The sequence below is a fragment of the Trichomycterus rosablanca genome, chromosome 6 (assembly GCF_030014385.1).
Source record: "Trichomycterus rosablanca isolate fTriRos1 chromosome 6, fTriRos1.hap1, whole genome shotgun sequence".
Classification (NCBI taxonomy): Eukaryota; Metazoa; Chordata; class Actinopteri; order Siluriformes; family Trichomycteridae; genus Trichomycterus; species Trichomycterus rosablanca.
This window is the reverse complement of record NC_085993.1, coordinates 7,323,473-7,344,831: the sequence shown is the minus strand read 5'-3', so window position 1 is coordinate 7,344,831 and position 21,359 is coordinate 7,323,473. Positions and strand designations below refer to the sequence as shown.

General features: G+C 39.3%; 1 protein-coding gene across 1 annotated transcript in view; it reads left to right on the top strand.

The window, feature by feature from the left end:
- pik3r5 (phosphoinositide-3-kinase, regulatory subunit 5) overlaps positions 1-21,359 on the top strand; it is a 47,713-nt gene that overhangs the window by 3,129 nt on the left and 23,225 nt on the right. The window contains exon 2 of the mRNA XM_062996548.1: positions 2,098-2,193. The gene's annotated coding sequence lies outside the window, so the exon portion shown is untranslated. The remainder of the gene's footprint in view (positions 1-2,097; positions 2,194-21,359) is intronic.

The window sequence follows — 21,359 nt, the reverse complement described above, 5'->3', positions numbered from 1 at the left end:
TACAATCTTGTCCCTGACGTCCTTTGATAGCTCTTCGGTCTTGCCCATGGTGGTCGAGAGATTTGAACGAAAGAAACTGATTCTGTGACAGGAGTCTTTTATACAGGGACAGGACTAATTTGTGTGCCTTTTGTGCACATAACCGGTCTGTGGGGGTCAGAATTCTTGCTGGTTGGTAGGGGATCAAATACTTACAGTATTTCCCTTAATTAAATACAAATTAATTTATAACTTTTATTTAATGTTTTTTTTCTGGATTTTTTGTTGATATTCTGTCTCTCTCTGTTAAAATAAACCTTCCATAAAAATTATAGACTGTTCAAGTCTTTGTAAGGGGGTAAACTTACAAAATCAGCACGGGATCAAATACTTATTTCCCCCACTGTATATATACATATATATATATACAGTGTAAATGTCCAGAAGATAGGTGGGACAGTTCCAACATAAACAGGTGTGAATAAACAGTGTAACACTGCATTTACATGTAATGCTAAGTGGGTAGCACTGTCGCCTCACAGCAAGAAGGTCCTGGGTTCGATCCCCAGGTGGGGCGGTCCGGGTCCTTTCTGTGTGGAGTTTGCATATTCTCCCTGTGTCCGTGTGGGTTTCCTCCGGGTGCTCCGGTTTCCTCCCACAGTCCAAAGACATGCAAGTGAAGTAAATTGGAGACACTAAATTGTCCATGACTGTGTTCGATATAAACTTGTGAACTGATGAAACTTGTGTAACGACTAATTACTGTTTCTGTCATGAATGTAACCAAAGTGTAAAACATGACGTTAAAATCCTAATAATCAAACAAACAAACATGTAGTGCTGTCCCCTAAAGAAGGGCATGGGTTCGATTCCCCGGCCAGGAAGCCAGGGTTCTTTCTGTGCCTCTGTGTGTTGTAATGAAACTTTGTTCTCTAGTAGATACCTTTTTACTCCAGACTACATAATCTAAGATCTGTTTTTTAAGAAGTGCATCTCTAATGCTCTGCTATACGTCTGGTTATCAGCAAAGGTGGGAAAAACAAAACCTCAAAACCTGAAACAGCATCTGGGAACCCAATGCCTGATGTATATCCAAATATATTCCAGCACCAAACCTAGATAAAAAAAACGTTCAACATGATAGGGGTCATGTTACTGCAGGAGTGACACAAACACAAAGACACCATTAGAGTACACACGCTTCATGCAGGACGTTCAGTGAGCCAGCACCCCCTAGTGGCTGTGTTTAGTACAACATTGCTGTTCCCTCAGTGATCTTACTTTCACTGTTTTCAACACACACTCACACACAGGCATGTGCAGGCAGGTGTATACACACCCACACGCTCGCAACCACTCTCACTAATCTGATGTACATTTTTGAGGACTACACTCGTTTAACTATGAAGCTCACAGACTGCACATGAAAGGCTTGTGGTTAAAGAGTATAAATTCTCTGCAGCAAATGTGTGCAAGTATGCGGATTGACTGCTTGAAATGAGACCAAGTCTAAGTTCCTCTAAAAATTCATTTATTCTTTATTTTCTCCAGCCATGGTGGCACAGCAGGTAGTGTAGATGTGGCACAGCTCTATCATCATGAGGACCTGGGTTTAAACCTTGCTTACAGTCGCTGTCTTTGAAGGAGTGTCACTGTGTCCATGTGGGTTTCATGCAAACGGCACATTAGCAGCACTAATTTCCCCTTTCCTGTCTGACTATGTGAATTGCGCCCTGTCCAGGTTGTAATGCCATCATGTGACCAGTGTGTCCAGGTGGGCCCACCTCAATCCTCACATACATACACATTGTGCTTTTTTGATAATGTGTGTTTCAGACCGTTAACAATGCATCGCCCCTTACCCGCAAAGCTGTGCATGCCAGCTCCCCTGCTACAGGATGCCACAACACACTTCAATTCATAAAAATAACACAAAACATCAAAGAACTACTTCCTCTGTTGTGTGGGAGTGTAAGCCCCTCCCCCAAGTCCTCCAGTGCACCTTCTCACTTCCTGTTTTACTACAGAGGGTGTGTTTGTGTGCGTGTGTTGTGAGTAAAGCAGTGTGTGTGTGTGTCAGATGATGAGTTGACTGCCTGCTGTATGCTGTGTCCTCAGACATCTGGCTTCTTTCATTCAATGGATATGAACTGAAGGTTGTCTGATCTCTGATCTGATCTCTGCACAACCATGGGGAGCTTCTGACACCAACAGGTAGGAGCAACAAATCTACTTCATTTTGCTTTTGGAGCATTAAAATGGAGGGATTTGAAGTAAAGTGTGTTTGTAAGATCTGAGTGTGCTGGGTTGTGTCCTGAATGCCACAATACTGTTTGTTCCCTACACTGGAAAGATCATACAAGCCGATCTACAGAGTTCTGGAATGTACAGTTTGGAATTTAGAACTGTTGTTTCAAAACCAAAAAGAGCACAGACATCTAAAATAGTGAAAAAACAAAGACAGCGGCCAAATGAAGAAGTATCCGCTCACAGGTTAGCATCTGTTATCCCATTTAATTATGTTTAAGTGCACAAAAATGTGACTCTTCAGGCTAAACGCTCTTCATCAGACATGCACACATCAACCAACTAACAATACACACCCAGACTCACCCATAATCCCCCACATGCCCAATCTTTTTGTATTTTTAATTTACTCTTACTTTTTGGGTTAGCACAGCCTTTCTTACCTTTATAAAGCTCTTATGTTGGTGTAAAAAAGAGCTCCACAGTGTTCTTTAGATGGTTCATTGTTCCACATGGAACCATGAGGGTGTAGGTGCAGCATGCAGGTGCTAAAATTCATACAGCATTTACAGTCGTAATGTTCAGGTTATATGGAGCTGTGTTTGGAGGAACTAACTTTGCTGGGTTGTGTCCTACATGCCACTTTACTTCTTGTTCCTTACACTGGAGTGATAAAATAGGATTAGATCTGATCTACAGGGTTCTGCAACGTAGCCTTTTAAAACTGAAGACGGTGCACGCACAGGTTACCTTCTATTATTTCATTTAATTATATTTAATCACACTGAAATGCAACTCTTCAGGCTAAATTCTCATCAGACATGCACACATGAAACACCACTGGTCCAGCTGGAACCTAGAGAAGTGTAACAAGCATTCAGGTGCTAAAATCATACTGCATTTATACACGTGATGTTCAGGTTATATGGAGCTTTATGGAGTTTGTAGGGTCTTAATAATCATATTAATTATTCACTAGAACGTTAAACTAGAAAGCAGAGAACGATTGAGTTCGGATCTGATCTAAATGGTCCTAGAATGCTAAGTTTTTTTGGAATTTAGAAGAAGGTGGGAAGACATAAGGCATACCTGGAGGAAACATGCATGGATACAAGGCGAACATATTAAACTCTTTACAGACAATGACTGGAGGAGAGGATGAATCCAGGCTCACAGCTAGAGCGTCAACTTAGATTTAGTTTCAATTAAAAAATTTTAAATGGATATGATAATGTTCAGGTCGGATTTCACTACAATAGATTGATTTGTTATACGTTAGCCTTTTATGTGGCTGAAAAACATAAATTAAAAAAAATCATAAGGGGTGTCCCAATACTTTTGTGCATAAATTGTACCTGAGAATCCAATAGCATCTGTCAAAATGTGATGTTTTGGGTTACATTCCCTTTAAAAGTTCTAATACATTTTACATTTACATTTTCAGCATTTAGCAGACGCTCTTATCCAGAGCGACTTACAGAAGTGCATTTCATTCCTTAAGTTTAGATAGACAACAGTCGAAGAACACAAATCTGCTAAAACCTGTTAAAACCAAAGTGTCTTTTTTTTTTTTTTTTTTTTTTTTTTTTTTTAAATGGAAAAGATTGGAATAAAGTGTTAGTAAATAAGTACAAATCAGCCTAAGTGTTTAGTAAAAAGTTGTGTTTTTAATCGTTTTTTAAAGACAGCAAGAGACTCAGCTGTTCGGACAGACAGAGGAAGTTCGTTCCACAATTTGGGCGCTAGAATATACCTAGATAGAATATACCTAGAATATACCTTTAAAAGGTATTTTAAACATACCTTTGATCTTCAGCTGATTCTCTGTTTGATCACAATTGCTTACCTGGTTAGGTACAGCAATTTACTATTTGAGATCCATAAGTGTTCCAAAGGAGTTCTTCAGATATTTAGCAGTAAAGGTGGGAATGAGGTAGGGCTGCAGGGTTCTGCCGGTTAAAACCTTTTTATTTTCAAAACCTCTTTTTCAAGTGTACTTTGTGATGTCATTAAATTATCACCCTGCCCTATGATTTTGGTCTATAATGTATCATAATAAGTTGTATGCTTAATAGCTGTAGCACTTGATATGTATGCTAATGGATCTACAAAGCTAACCAGTTTGCAAACTCAGTCCACAAAACGGCTGACATGCTTATGCTTAATACAGATGTCTGGTCCCCATTCGCTTACAGTCACAGAGATAAAGATAGACAGCACATATCATTTGTGCATCATTACTGCTTCAAACTCATTTTAAAGGCATCTGCTCTCAGCTCCTTTCTTCACATATGCACATTCACTCAGTAATTTGGTGCTAATTTGGTGAGGGGTTTAAAGTAAATTGAAGGAGGTGCAACATCTCAGGTAGACTTGAAATTGTGCAAATGTGATCTGTATTGTATGTAGAAGAAGCTCATTGGAGAATCCTGTGTTCATTATGTTGTCATACACATCATGGAAGCTTCATGGTCTCTAAACTGCTGTGAACAGACTCAGTAAAGTGAAAACACATACAACAGTGTAAGAGCTGTACTGTGAACATTTTATTTATACCGAAGAATCCTCTGTGATCATTCTGTGTGGTGGTGACACAAGTTCTGAACTTTACACTAAACACCTCAAAAATCATTGTGCTTGGGCACTGCAGCAGTTCAATGCTTTAACCCACCACCACCATCTCAAGTTCAGTATAGAAACTGGCCATGTGTTGGTAAGGGAACTCTTGCCGCTGCAATAGCCACTCAGAGAGAGAGAGAGAATCGTCCTCTCTACATACTGACACTGTAAAAGTCTGTAATGGGCTGGTGTAATTCAGATGGCGTGTGCTAGCCTGTGATCTTCCTTAGTCAGCGAAGTCATCATGCAGGTCAGTAGACTCAAAAGAGGAATTGAGTATATCCAAAGTGGATAAAGACACTGTGTTGATTACAGCTTAAACACTCAAAACTTCAGTTTTCATATTATAGTATTACCTGATGTTGAGAAATTTGCCTTTTGGTGTTCATAATAGATCTGTTGCTATGGGTACTTTAAGGATATTATGGGAAACTGACTTCCATCAGCTGTTTATACAGCAGAGCTCATTTTAAACACAAATAAAAACAAAGAAAATCCCAGAAGATCAGGGATTTCTAACAACCGTGAACCAGCCTGGTCTGGTCTGTGTGTAGGATTTGATCCGCTGTGCTGCTGCCACATGACAGGTGTACAGGTGTTCCTATTAAAGTGGCCAGTGATAAACAGGGTAGTGCACGCTACCGGAAGTTCAAAAACACATTCGGGTTTGCTCTAATTGTTGGCAGAAGTGTGCATTTCGTGCAGCAGTCACACCTCAAATTAAACCCTGCAGCATTTCTCAGAATCGAATCTCATTAAGAGGAAGTGAGAGTGAGGTACAGATGATCCCAGGTACGATAAACAACCAGTCAGGATTCTGCAGTGTACAAGAGATGCTGGTGTCTTTAGTCAAGGTTAACCTAAAGTAACTGAACTAGCAGACATTACATGGCCAAAAATATGTGGACACATGAACTGAGGTTGTTCTACATCCAATTTCAAAACAATGTAAATTAATATAGAGCAGCTCCTTGACACCCAAAATATTAGGGGAGGGCAGCTGAAGCCTAGCGGTTAAGGTACTGGACTAGTAATTAGAAGGTTGCCGGTTCATGCCCCACCTCTGCCAGGTTACCAGTGTTGGGCCATTGAGCAAGGCCCTTAACCCTCAATTGCTTAGATTGTATACTGTCACAACTGTAAGTCGCTTTGGATAAAAAGTGTTTGCTAAATGCTGAGAAGTTTTCATACATGTATATCATGATGTTCTTTAGTCTCCAATAATTACTTCATCTTTTTCTATGACTGATGAATGATTGTAAAACAGTACCGTGTCCAAAATGATTTTTGAATTTGGGATTAATAAGTTTATTGTGGGGTTTTTGAAAATCTGCTGGGTTAAAAAGTTTACACAGCCATGGCCTCCTAATTCTTAATGAGTGATTATTTTCATCTACAGCTGATGACTTCTTTGTGCCCATATAAATATGGCTTATTTAACTTATGCCTAGTTCACACTACACGATTTTTGCCCTGATTTTCGCTCGGCGACTGGTCGGCACTAGGTTTGCCCACTCAGGAGCAACTCGGCGTTCGGCGACCGAAGCGAGATTTTTAGCTCGTCAAATATTTGAATCTGAGTTGCCCGACTGTCAGCGAGTGCTATGTCGAACAGCCAATGAGAACGCAAGATACGGTGTGAGGGGAAATGCAGGGGAGGAATTGTAAAAAGGTGGGAAATAATATAGAATTTATATCAGAATACATTGGCACACACAAGTTTTACAGTATTTCTGACCTGATCGTTCTCTACAAAACATAACACCAACGTTGCATTGCAAAAAATATTTATTAACCTCCAACTCACTACAGAACAATCCATGCTGCTCGCATAGCCAAATCCACTCAGATTCATTTATTTTTCCTCCTTGATTTTACGCTGCACATCAGCACACAAAATGTGCATTACGTGCATTTTTGGACGTGGTATCATTTAACCTTTTGTCACTTCTCGCGTTTGTTTTCGTGACAAAACGTAGTTTGGGAGACCAGAGAAGCTCGCCTACAATTCCAGTTGGTGATAGATGGTGTAGTGTGAACCCCCCTATCACCGATCAGTCGTGTAGTGTGAAAGCCACACCGACTTGAAAGACTCCCGATTACAAGAGATCCAGTTGTGTAGTGTGAACTGTACAGTGACCTGACGACTTGGAAAGTCGTGTAGTGTGAACTTGGCATTAGTCTTTGTGATCAGAAACAAACTTCAGACAAACTTTAAGGTGCTGCTTTCTATATTCTTGCTGGCTGTGGTAACAAGACCACTGTTCTATGTACTTTGGGCACAGAGAGGTCAAAAGCTGTAGTTATTTATAATCAGTAATGAGAATTAGGAGGCCATGGTGCAAAGTTAAACGACTTGCAAGCATGTGTGGCATAATGATAAGAGCCATCAAAAGGAGGGGTGCATCAGGAAGGGCATCTAATGGGTAAAAGCTGTGCCAAGTCGAAAATATGGAGAAATGATCTGCTGTGGCAACACAACAGGAGCAGCCGAAAGGAATCATACATACATACAAAGTTAAATGACATAGGAATTTCTTCACCAACACATTCATCATCTTAGTAGATGTCTCTATATTTTTGACCCAGCAGTTTTTTAGAAAACCCACAACAACAATAATCTGTTTGTCTAAACTGTTTACCTTAACTCAGTGTGGCAGATAAACTGTTATTCACCTGCTGCATAAATCTAATGCGAATGATGTTGAAGTCATTAGCACCAGGTACTTTCTTTTTATTTCGATTAGCTAGATTAGTGTCACAGTCTTTGCTAGAATTGAGAAAAGCACCAACTGAACTACAGGAAGGTCAGGCGGAGAACAATAGACTGAATGTCTGAGAGCTTTGGATTTCCTCATGTCATAGAACCACATTGTATTTCCATGAAGCTTCCACAGCGCTGTGTGGATCTGACCTGCACTGTTTAATACTCAGTGATTTTGTCCGCTCCAGCTCGACTTCATAATCCAACAACCACCGCCCAATTTTTCACTCCAATCAATAGAGGCTAACAGGAAGGAACCCTGTTCCTCATTTCCTGTCCTGAGAGGAAGTTGGCTCTCATATTCACCGGTGTTTGTAAATATTGCTGCATCCTTACAGTACCTGCTAAAGAGCCCATGCAGAAAAAAAAAGGAAGCTCTTTTTCATAATCTATTGTTTTAGTGCACTTATTTCCGAAAACCATCAGCTGGACGAGCACTTATTGTGTATTTTGAGGGGGGCAAGTGAGGTAAAAGAGGGCAAGTGGGTGAAATCAGGTCAAGAAACAGTGGTGTGAAAAAGTAACCACCCTCTTTAAGATTTCTTCTGACTTTGGACATACAGCGGAATCACCCTGAGATATTCTGAATACCCTTTAATCAATACTTTGTAGAGGCCCTCTTGACCAGTAATTACACTCTTGGATGCATCTCTAGAAGCTTTGGACACATGGATTTAGGCAGTTTATCCCATTCTTCATGGCGGATCTTCTCAAGCTCTGTCAGATTGGGTGGCAAGAGTCTTATAAGCCTTGCCACAATTTGATCAGAACATCCACAGAGAGTTCCTTCAGGAAGCTGTTGTTACTTACTTAATACAGTCTGCCACTACATAAGGAAATGCAACCTAAAACCAGTTCTCTGGTCTCTATAAAAGCTCACAGCCGAGTTCTGTGGTCCCGAGCTCATCTTAGATGAAGAAGACAGTGGAAACACATGCTGTGGTCAGATGAACCACATTTAAGCCTCTTCTTGGGGAAAACAGACATCAAGTTCTCCATTATCTTCCAAAGATAAAAAGAACCATCCAGTCTGTTGTCAGCAAAGGATCAAAAGCCAACCATGGTGTGGGGTTGCATCAGTGCCAATGGCATGTGTGTGAAGGTACCCTTGACACAGAGGTGTATATTAGGGTTTTAGAGAAACACATGCTGCTAACAAGGTGGCATCATCTTGGTTATCTGTGAGCTTATAAGTACTCCTAAGCATCCTGCTGATGATGGACTTTCTATTTCTCTGATAGCTTTATTTAGTCATGCTGCCGTTTTTATACTCTCCATGTTTATATAATTAGTGACCTGTGACTGAGTTAGGAGTTGACCACAGGATGTTAAAGCTCTGATGTCATGATGTGCCCTTTATGGCATGTTGAGCAACATGCATTTACCCCAACAGTCAGCATTTATGCATCAATCTAAGCAACCAAAAAGAGAATCGAGAACAGGAAATATAGCTGATGGTGTGTTTGTCAAATAGTAAGCAAAATAGTTAAAGATGCATCAGTCAGTTTTTGCTTTTGTTCATTTTTATAAAGGACGTAAAAATACCTAGAGAGCACAATGAAACAGAATTGATGATACGCTCTCACTCACTCACTCACTCACTTTCTTAACCGCTTAGCCAATTAGGGTCGCGGGAGGGGTGTGTGTGTGCTGGAGCCTATCCCAGCTTTTCAATGGGCGCAAGGCACACAGTAACACCCTGGACGGGGCGCCAGTCCATCGCAGGGCAGACACACACACACACACACACACACACACACCCATTCACCTATAGGGCAATTCAGTGTCTCCAATTAACCTGACTGCATGTTTTTGGACTGTGGGAGGAAACCGGAGCTCCTGGAGGAAACCCACGCAGACACGGGGAGAACATACAAACTCAGCACAGAAAGAACCCATACCGCCCCGCCTAGGGATCGAACCCAGGACCTTCTTGCTGTGGGGCGACAGTGCTACCCACCGAGCCACCGTGCCACCCATTGATGATACATTCCAAGACTAAAGATACATTAGCCTTTTGGACCAAAATCTAGAGTTTTTAGAGAAAAAGATCAAGTCAAGAAGTTCTGCCCTCAGCCCCAATCAGGTTCCTATGCTAATTTGTGCATTTGTGAATGCATTTCTTCAGAATTCAAGATCAGAATCATCCTCGTTACATCTCCTTTTGTTCATTCCATTTTGTAAATAACAAAATTCAACTCAGACTTGGCCAACTGTGCCTGTTGAGCTCCCAAATAGTGATGGGCTGATGTACCACCTGAGCACCAGACTTTCACTTTCTTATTCTGTATCATGATATATTCTGTATCAGCAGGAGCAGGTAGGAGCTGGACATGGTTTTGTGGGAGCAGGTGGATACAAGATGAGATTTATAGTGCAGGGAGACCTGGAATAAATAAAGCCGGTACTACTGCATTAAAGAGCAAGCAGGTGCAGGACAGGGTTTTGTTTAGAGCAGGCAGGTGCATGATGGGACATATTGGTGCGTGTGAGATACAGGACAAATAAAGCTGGCACAATGCGGAAGCAGGGTTTGAGGCAAGGTCTTGCAGGAGCGACTGGACGGACAGGGTGCCAGCAGAATTGAAACCTCTATGATGAATCGGTTAAAGTTTGTATGGAATAAGCAGTGTGGGAGTGCATCTAAGTAACAATAGAGCTACACCTGCATCCTCGGAGGAACTTCCTGTTTGGGGTCGGTGGAAACACGTTTAGGAGAGAGAAGGAAAAGAAGAGAAGATTCTCATGAACAGAGGGGGATCCCACTGAGAGCAGAAGGGGGGTTGTGTGAGTTTGACGCAATTCAAAGTCATTGTCGTGTGAATGAGCCACTAATACAGACATCCCGCTGCGGATCATCAAAATAAACCATCTATTGGGAGTTACCAGGAGATCCGTATCATACATCTTTTACTTACTTCCAAGAAAAGGTCAAAATCATCAAACCTTGTTTACCGCAGACAGCCTCACCACCCCTTCAGTTAGAAACCAAGCTGGACTTTTTTTTGCATTACATTAATTACCAGATCTTGCAGATATCCTCTTTACAATATCAGAAAAGGACTTTTTAACCAGCAAAACCACTTAGTATTTAATATTTAAGGTTATAGCTAAATGTAGACTCCATCACCGCAATGTTTATGCACCAGGTCTTTCCTGGTTTATGTTCCAGATTTGTTTGCTCTTCAGAATGCTACTGCTTATCTGTTTTACAAGCCACCAAGGTTGTCTGATTTTACTCCTTTTTGGCTTTCTGTTGCAGCCAGGATCAAGTTCAAAACTCTTGTCCCTGTTCTGCAGATCTGATAGGGCTCTGCTCCAGTGTACTGTATCTACATTTCTTCATTCATACCATTCAGAAAAGGATTAAAGCTGCTATGAAGACTAAAGCTGATCCAAATCTGTGCTAGTTTCTTAGACTAAATATATTGTGTGTTTCTTCAGTTATTTTGTCTGATTGCAGTTATCAGTTATTTTGTCTGGTTGCAAGTATACATGTATACAGTCTTTACCACCCCTGCATACCCCTGTCCTCCAAACACTAATACACTATATTAACAAAAGTATTTTCGAATTCATGTGTTACAGCCAAAATAATACTGAATTAATAATTAATTTTTTTAATCAATTATATAAAGTATTGGCTTCCAGCTTTGCAGCAACAGTTTAGGGAAGGCCTTTGTGTCCCTGCACACAAAGCAAGTTCTATAACAACATAAAGAAAATCTTGGTTTAAAGAAACTTTAGTGGCCTGCATGGATCCATGACCTCAGCCAAACTGAACAGCTTTGGAATAACCTGGAACATCAATTGAGGCTTTTTTGAACAACATCAATGTCCAGTCATATCAATGCTTTTTTTTTTTAATTGAATGCATGCAGATTTCCACAGACCTGTCCTGCGAGAAGCCTTCTCAACACCGAAAAGATCAAACAGAGGTCACCGTTTGTTTTTGAAATAGGATGTTCATGTAGCTTTTGGCAATATTGTGTATTTTGGACACATTAGGATGAGGGTTGTGCAGGCTTCTTGGAAAGGACACTCCCGGTGTTTTGGTGACATTTAGTGATGGTTGAGTGGCTGCCACACAGAACAATATGTTCTGTATAGCTGGTTTAATCTTTCTCCTCTCATCATTTGTAGAAAGTTTCTTTCCATCTACCTCCCTAAACCTGCTGACTCAGTAGGTACTACTGTGTGAGTGAGTGAGTATGAGTGTGTTGGCCTGGCATTGATTTGCACTGTTTCTTGGGTGTGTTTATTCACTGCACTCAGTGTCTCAGGTAGTGATGGATCCACATAGACACTGATCAGGATGAACTTAATAGTGAAAATGAATAAACGAAGGACAAAATAGAACAGACTGCATTGTAGTGAAAGGTTTCACATCTAGTTAATTATTTCAATGGGTATAAATACGTATATAATAGTTTTAATGTTGTCATTTGAAGTATGAAGTAATTACATGCTTCCAACTTTGTGTCAGCAGTTTAGGGAAGGGATTTTCTGTTCCAGCATTTCTGTACCAATATACACAAAGCAAAGTTCATAAAGACATAGTTTGACAAGTTTGGTGTGAAGGAAATCCAGTGGCCATTACAGAGACCTTACCTCAGGCAAAATGAACAGCTTTGAGATGAATTAGAATACTGAATGTAAGCCAGGCCTTCTTGTCCTGTGTCAGTCCCTGATTTCACAAATCCAATGAATGCATGATTAGGTGTCTACACATTTATGACCAAATACAGTGTATTTAGTGTTGTATTATCTCTGCGTTGAAAAGTGTGAGGGTCGTGTTTTGGCTCTAGTGTTTACAAGGTGATATCTTTTAACCAGGAGTCCTCCATGTATTAATTTATGAGCAGTACAGATAATACTATAGGGAAGGGCTTTTACCGGCGTGTGTACAAAGTGTCTGGCAGGGGGAATTGCCGTCTCGTGTGCAGAGAGACACGTACTGCCATCCATGATCAGCCGCCCAGTCAACGAGTAAGCAGAGGCCGCCATTGCCCTAGTAATTAGGAACTCTTTTTAACAATCGTGTGTCTGTGTAGGTTTCCAGTCAGTTGATAGTAGAACTGAGATTCGAACCTGAGAGCTCAAGATCTCAGCACTGTAACTGCAGAACTAAGTTTTGCAGCCAGCGTGTTGGTTAGTCATGTACTGCAATGGTTATCAGGTATTAAGATATAATCACGCATGATCTGATCTAATTACGTCATTAAACAGAAATGTCAGATTAACAAATTGCAGTTGGTTTTGATTTTGATAAGTAAATGAAATGTTTTATGTAGTCATATTATTAGATTTGATGAAAACAGCATGTAAACAGATCTCCAGCTGATCATGTGTGCAGCTCATCTGAATCCTGTCATTTCATAAGAGGAAGTGAGTGCATCCTTCAGCTCATCAACAAGCTCACTTCCACTTTTACAGATGAAATATCTAGATCATGCAATTTGTTTACTGTTAAAGCGGCAGTATGGAACTTTGGGGGCAAAACTACAGTTTTGTAATGGGTGCAGTCAAATTAGCCCTACTTATATGGACGCAGAGAAGTCACTAGCCGAATTCAGTGATAATCAGTAGTGAAGAATTCAAAGGTTGTGATGCAAGATTAAATGACTTTATAGAACTTTCTACACAACCAGTCCTTTAATCATTTAGCCACTAAAAAAGAACTAAAATCCAAAAACGTAATATAGTGAACTGTAGCATTGTATAGTAGTTTGTGCTGAATATTAAATCATTGGTTGAAACTACAGTATGAAGTTTCAGTTTAAAAAATGACACCACACATGTTTATAGGGTAAACAAGTGTGTTTTTGTTCTTATCTGTATTGACACATCAGTGGTTGGGCTGTAATCAAATAAACCAGTTTTAATAATTCCTGACTCATTTAAGCCATGTGTACTGAGGAAGTGAGGCCAGATAATTCCTCATTATTAAAAACACACACTGACTGTACACATCATGACAGTAAATGCAAATAAACCAGTGCAATAAGCTTCACCCTGTAATGGAAACGGCTAATGTAGTTTCACATCACTGGTGTTGGTTCCTGACAGAAGAGCCACAGGATTACAATAGAGCTGCACAAGTGTGAAACAAATCTATTGTTTTATTTTTCTCAAAATTGCCATGACAACACATTTTTATTCCGATAGTAATTCTGTGGTGCTGTGGAGTTCTTGTTTCTGATTGGTCAGCAGCAGTGGTGGCATGTCTTGATCTTTATTAAGGCAGTTAAAATACTTCTGTACTGAACTTTAGGGTATTTGTACATTGTTACTTAGAAATATCAACCTTTTTCTTTTTGTTTGTTTTTCAATTGTAAAAAGTTAAAGAATCGTCTCTTTTTCCAAGGTCCTGCATCCCAATTTACTCAGTGTCCTACTAAATAGTGTGTACAAATTAAGACACTAAGTGGTGTAGGTGTTACCGCACATTTATTGGCTAGAATGTGGTTTGGAACACCACCTGAAGTTTACCTGAATCAGTGGATTGCCCTATGTAGTAAAAAAAAAAAAAAGAAATTAGACATATATAAAGTCTTAAAAAATTATTTAATTGGAATCCAGGGTTTGAATCTCCAGCGGCACTGTCGGGCGTTTACATACAGAGAGGATTACTTTTCGGGAATGATTCTCAGGAAACAGGACGCACCATGACTGACATAAATTAAAAACAAATGAAAAATGATTTACAGACTTGTTTTTTGTGTAATTAGCTGCTGTATTATTTATATGCTGTACATTTATTGATCATGCTGTAATATACACTGATCAGCCATAACATTAAAACCACCGCCTTGTTTCTACCCTCACTGTCCATTTGATCAGCTCCACTTACCATATAGAAGCACTTTGTAGTTCTACAATTACTGACTGTAGTCCATCTGTTTCTCTGCATGCTTTGTTAGCCCACTTTCATGCTGTTCTTCAATGGTCAGAACTCTCCCACCACAGAGCAGGTATTATTTAGGTGGTGGATCATTATCAGCACTGCAGTGACACTGACATGGTGGTGGTGTGTTAGTGTGTGTTGTGCTGGTATGAGTGGATAAGACACAGCAGTGCTGATGGAGTTTTTAAATACCGTGTCCACTTACTGTCCACTCTATTTGATACTCCTATTTAGTTGGTCCACCTTGTAGATGTAAAGTCAGAGATGATCGCTCATCTATTGCTGCTGTTTGAGTTGGTCATCTTCTAGACCTTCATCAGTGGTCACAGGACGCTGTTGGCTGGATATTTTTGGTTGGTGGACTTTTCTCAGTCCAGCAGTGACAGTAAGGTGTTTAAAAACTCCATCAGCATTGCTGTGTCTGATCCACTCATACCAGCACAACACACACTAACACACCACCACCACGTCAGTGCTGAGAATGACCCACCACCCAAATAATACCAGTGGTTCTGAGGGGGTCCTGACCATTGAAGAACAAGGTGAAAGCAGGCTAAAAAAGTATGTAGAGAAACAGATGGACTACAGTCAGTAATTGTAGAACTACAAAGTGCTCCTATATGGTAAGTGGAGCTGATAAAATGAACAATGTGTGTAGAAACAAGGAGGTGGTTTTAATGTTCTGGTTGATCGGTGTATATGTCTGTAGGCAGGTAAAAAGTTTTTAGTTATCAAAGCTTCAATTCTCTAAAACTTTTATTTTCCAATGTAAATCACTATTTTAACATGATTGTGTTTATTATGTGTTTGTAGCAAAGTATGTTTCAGTCAACCAATCTTCAACCTCCCAATAGTCCATGAAAGAAAATAACATTGCCTTGTGGAACAGCATGTTCTTCTGAAACAGAATTTTATAGTCAGTATTTGGAAGCAGTGCTGAATCACTTTCACATCAAACCAAAATAAATTTCTCATGTATGTTATAGAACATCACCGTTAATATTTCTGACATCATATCATGTGCAGGTGAAAATCATATTTTTGGCATTTAGCTGACACTCTTATCGAAAGCAACTCACTGAACTCACTGAAGCACTTCCTTCTCTCATGATCTCCTTTTTTTCTTTTCAATTTGTGAAATCCAGTAAATAAACAGTGAATGTTTATTTAAATGTGCAGAGGTGTTTGCTGTACATGTGTTCGATTAAAAAGAAAACACAACGTGAAATTTGAGGTGGGTGTGTTACATTGTACTTAAGACTGTAGGACTTCAGAATACAGACCCTGGACTTGTCAGACTGGTAAAGGTTCCTTTCACCACTGAGAAACAGTAAAAGTGTGAGATCTCACCTTACAAGCATGCTTAGATCTTAGAGAAGAACACACCAGCAGCCCTGAAGCTGAAGATCTGAGCTGCTGTGCAGGTGTGTAGTTTTGAGTGTCAGCTGCAGGGTTAATAGCAGCTTTATATGATTCTGCTCATACTAATGTTACTTTAAACCCGAGACAGGCTCAGGGTGGTGAACGGTGCAATAATAAAAAAAAACTGTTATGATCGAGATAATGAAACAATAAAAATAATCCTGAAACTGCAGCAAACATTAGTAATCAATTTACAGTTTTATTCTGTACACATTTTTCTTCCAAGTTCTGCAAACATTTCAGTTTTTGAATGCAGCCACCAATTCCTTTTTTGTGTTCCTAAAGATTGGAGCTCAGAATCAAGGAAAATGAACACATTCATCAAAAAAATCCAGAGCCTCTAACCTGATTGAAAAGAGTTCATTTAGATTCATAAAAGCCACTAAGCTGACAGGCACTCCACAATGTTTTTTTTTATATATACAGTATATATATAATCCTAATTTTGGAACTCACTGATATTGGCTGATTGGCTGCTGGCAACTGCACACGTGTCGGAGGGGACACGTAATAATCTGCAGCTCTCCTCTGTCAGGCTGGGGGTCTGCAGCAGCGGAGGAAGTGTAAACTGAGGAACTGGATACAACTAGGCTGGGAGGAAAACATAAAAGTGCAAAAATTAAAAGAAAAAATAAATCATTAGAATTTGTTTAAGAAATGTGAGATGGTAAATGTGAAAATCATGCAAGGACTTAAAGTGAATTTAGATGAGTTTTTAGTTTGTTTGCTGTAATGTGGCTGTTTTGTAGCTTGGCTGTTTATTCAGTGTTTTCTGGGTTCACTTGTGGACTGAAAGAAGCTGATCTGTGGTATGAATATGAGATGTGACTCATTTGGCGTATGGACCATATCAGGGGGAATTTACCACGGTTCTGCACCTGGTTGACATTTTCACAGAATACTGATTCTATATAGAGTTGAAAAGTGTTAAGCAGGACATACAGTTTCAGTTTGAATGGGCACGATGCCCCATTAGTAAAATTATCAAAGTTACAGTATATACTGTAGAGCAAAACATGTAAATGAGTTCAAAACAACAACAAAATGATAGTAATGTTATTAATAATAAGCAAATGCATGAACACGTATAACGTCTCGTCAGTATAACGTCTCGTAGAGGCCTTTTACTAGAATTACACATTTGCATCTGATTTGCATAAAATATTCACATTTTACTACAGACTATAAAGGAGATACAATTCCAGCTGAGGCCTCGCCCTTCCATATCAGAAACTTTATTGTCCAGCTATGAATTTACTGTATGCAGTGTGATAAGTGCACACAGCAGAATAAACAGTATTTAATTACATACACATGTATGGAACACGTACATTATCAGGCCACAAGTATGCAGACACCCCTCCGACTATTATTATTATTATTATTATTATTATTATTCAACACTTTTTGCAAAGAGTGTATATGTATCTGCTCAATTTGCCTCTGCACCCTGGTGATCTCTGCCAGCCTGACATACACGTTGGCTGAGAAGGGACAAAAGAAATGTGAAGCCACGTTTCTCTCTTCGAATTCTTTTAAAGACAGTAGAAGTCACTGTTGGAATGACAATGAGGTAAATCCCCACCCCGCCTGCCCTTTCACAGTCACTGCCAATTGTGTCTGTTGAGCGCCCGGCCTGGCTGATGCCACCATTCGGGCTCAAACCTGAGAGTTGAGTCTCAACAGTGGTGGGCTGGCATATTAGACTGCTGAACCATTCGATCAGCTCCCCTCTTAATTATTAAGGTTAAGATGTATTAAATCACTTATATAAATTCAGTGCTTTCAACATTGTGGCAAGAGTTTGGAGAAAAGGAGCTTTCCTGGTCCAGCCTGACTGTATACCCCTGTGCAGTCAGGTCCTGAAAGACATGGTTTGACAAAGTGGTGTAAAGAACTCAGCACAGAGCCCTGAGCTCAACTTCACTAAATATGTTTGAAATGAATTGGAATGTTAATTGCCAGCCAGTCTTTCTCAAGCAACACCTCACGGAAGCTCTTTTAGCTTAATGGGCACAAAGCAGATCCAAAACCTTTTGATCAGTCTTTCAAAAAAAAGTAGAGGGGCGTATATAATTATAGCAAGGGGTGTGATATAATCTTGGATTGTTTAATGATTTCTGCAACTGTTTCATCTCAGGGACTAAATGATTAATTAATTGAAAGAACATAAGAACATAACATACATAAGAAAAATATTGAGTTTTAAAGTGGTTTTTTTAGAACTGTGGGTTTTTAGAAAATATGACCAATTCTACTGGGTCAAAAATAAACAGACAACAGCTCATTGGTTAAAAGTCTTTTGTCTGTTTATCAAATGAAAATTAGATTACAATTTTTCCTGGTACAGTATGCAATCAAAGATGTGAAGCTGCTGTAAATAATGGATCTGTAAAATTCTAAAATGATTGGCTGAGCTACATTACCTTGAGTTCCCTCAACTGCCTTAGTCAGCCATCCACAAGCTTAATTTAGAAACTGTTCCAGTGTGGGTTTTGGATCATTATTCTGCTGGAACACTCAGTCAGATTCTTTCAATATTGAAGAATGTAAGGCCAGCATGGGTTCACCCACTCTGGACTCACATTAATATGAAGACATTGTAGGCTGACTACACTGTGTAGGCTGTTAGGTGGATTCTTACTAGGATTGGGTAAAAACCCAGGTAGTGTCATGTTTTATTATCAAGGTTTAATGTCATACTGATATTAATATCTCGTCACAGCTGGAGCATCTATGTTTTAATCTCTCTGTGGGGGTTTTGGTTTTTGTGCTGGGGACTTTTTTATTTCTGATTTAGCACTTTATGGGATAAAGGTGAAAGATAAAAACACTGCGGTCCAGTGATAAATATTCTGTTTATAATGTTAATACATTTCCATCTGGAGATGCTGAATAAAGAAGTTAATGAACATTACAGAAGTGTGGAAGTCACTTTCCTTGGTCATTTCCGGCCTTGTTTTACACTGAGCTGTTGTTTTGACCTCAGTTCGATGAAGGGGAAGTTTTATTGCTTAATGCTGAACTGAAGGGGAAAAAAACTCCTGAACACCAGTCCAGTCTTGCATTTCTGGCATTTTGGAAAGAGGAAGTGTGATCATGCTGGGATGTTTTTATCACCATGAAGTGCTGACATCCCCTTTACCAACATTGTGGCTAATAATAATGTATTTCTATTTTACTGAAGTTAGATGTTCTCATTGTACCATGTTGGTCTTGGGATATAAAAAAATAGATTTTTTTCTTGGGTCTGAATGATTGGAACAAAAACCTTCTATAAAATACGTTTACAAATTAAATAGATTTTATGTAAAACGTTCTACAATGTCATTAACTTTATAGCATGGTCTTCCTTTTTGTATTAATACAGTTGGTGACTTCCATTGTGCCCATATGAATAAGTCTAGTACATACGACAGTGATCTCTCTTTAAAGGTTGAAAAGACTTCCAAACTGTGGGTGCTATGCCAAGAGGGAATTTGTTGTGGTGGTCAAATGCCATCCAAGAGCTGGAATGTAGCTGTCACTGTCCACAGCAAGCTTTACAGCATAATGATTTCAGAGGCTGTCGTTCAAAAGTAAGCTTCTGCTCCTGTTTAAAGGTGTTGATTTTTAGAACAGGGGCTTCTTTCGTGTTTGGCACCATTTAAACTTGTTTGGATTTCCACTGACTGTCCAAACAAATCGTCAAAGTGTTGACCTTGGGAAGAGACCACTGCTCAGTCAGTGTAGGTTTTTATTTAAATTTCCTGCTTTAGTTCTTGTTGCTTTGATGATAATAAATATTAACTTTGAAATGGCATCCAGTCCTAAATTACCAAAAGATATGTTTAACTGTCAGGATATTATGATTTTGCTTAGCCGAAATGTGAATTGGTGCCATTAAAACTGTATATTGCTGTATAATTCATGTACAGATTAATGTTTATTTTTTTTAGTCTATTCTAAATGTATACATATCTGAGGAACTCTTTAACAACTGGATCACAGCATGTGTAATTTACACCCGGATTAAACTGGGTCCTTGTTGTGTTTTTGTCCTGAAATTATGCCTCCAAATTCCATGTATTACTCAAATACACATGGTGGACTCATAAGCACAGTGGTCAGAGATTGTTGTTACCACATGCTGGATTTTTAATTTGGTAGACCAGTCCTGGCCTGGAGAGGTTTGAGATGTGAAGTTTTTACTTGATCTGCTATGATCTTACTGACCTTGTATGATGTTTTCATTGTAATTAGAAACCAAGGGTGTGTTTGGGGCGGTGCTGTGTTAATGTTATAATGATGATGTTGATCATGATGTGTGTGTGTTTTTCTTGAAAATAGCATTTGCCTAAACGTCGCTCTTTATCAGACATGCAAAACCACTCACATGTCACTTCCCCCAAACAAAAACACACAGAGGTTGCACAAGCTCTTAACAATGGTGTAGAGCAGAGTTGGACATGGGTTATGTGGTGATAAATTATTGTTTATGTCTAATATCAATTCATCAGATTCCTTTTCTATGACGGTCTGTTAGAAAAAAAGCTACACTCAACCTGCACTCATGGATGATTTGTAGGACCCGGGGTCACAACATGTTACGGGGTTTCCAATGTTACATGTGTGCCTCTATCAGAGCCACAGCTGGACTTCAAGCTTTGATGCAATACCTAATATTATAGTAATTTATTACATTTGCTTAGCAACGAATCATTAAACACAATTTCAACACATTTTAAAAATAAGAAATGTGTTTTAATCTTGTAAAGAAATCCATTTTTGGTAGGGTGGTAGGGTGGCTCATTTACAGTACAGGCCAAAAGTTTGGACACACCAGCCAAAAGTTTGGACACACCTTCTCTTCAATGTTTTTTCTTGATTATTTTTATTTTCTACATTGTAGATTAATACTGAAGACATCCAAACTATGAAGAATTATGTAGTGAACCAAAAAGTGTTAAACAAACCAGAATATGTTTTATATTTTACCAACTCTACCTCTGCACAACCCAACTGATGGTCTCAAACACATTAAAAAAGCAACAAATTCCAAAAATTCACTCTAGACAAGGCACAAACATTCATTGAAAACCATTCCAGGTGGAAACCTAATAAAGCTGGTTGAGAAAATTTCAAAGAGTGTGCAAATCTGTCATTAAAGCAAAAGATAGCTACTTTGAAGAATCTAAAATATAAAACATATTCTGGTTTGTTTAACACTTTTTTGTTTACTACATAATTCCATATGTGTTCCTTCATAGTTTGGATGTCTTTAGTATTAATCTACAATGTAGAAAATTTAAAAAAAATTAAGAAAAACCACAGGAATGAGAAGGTGTGTCCAAACTTTTGGCCTGTACTGTACCTACTTTATATATACTTTATATATTGTCCCTGACACCCCCTCTCCCCAGGTCTGAGGTTGGGTACTCT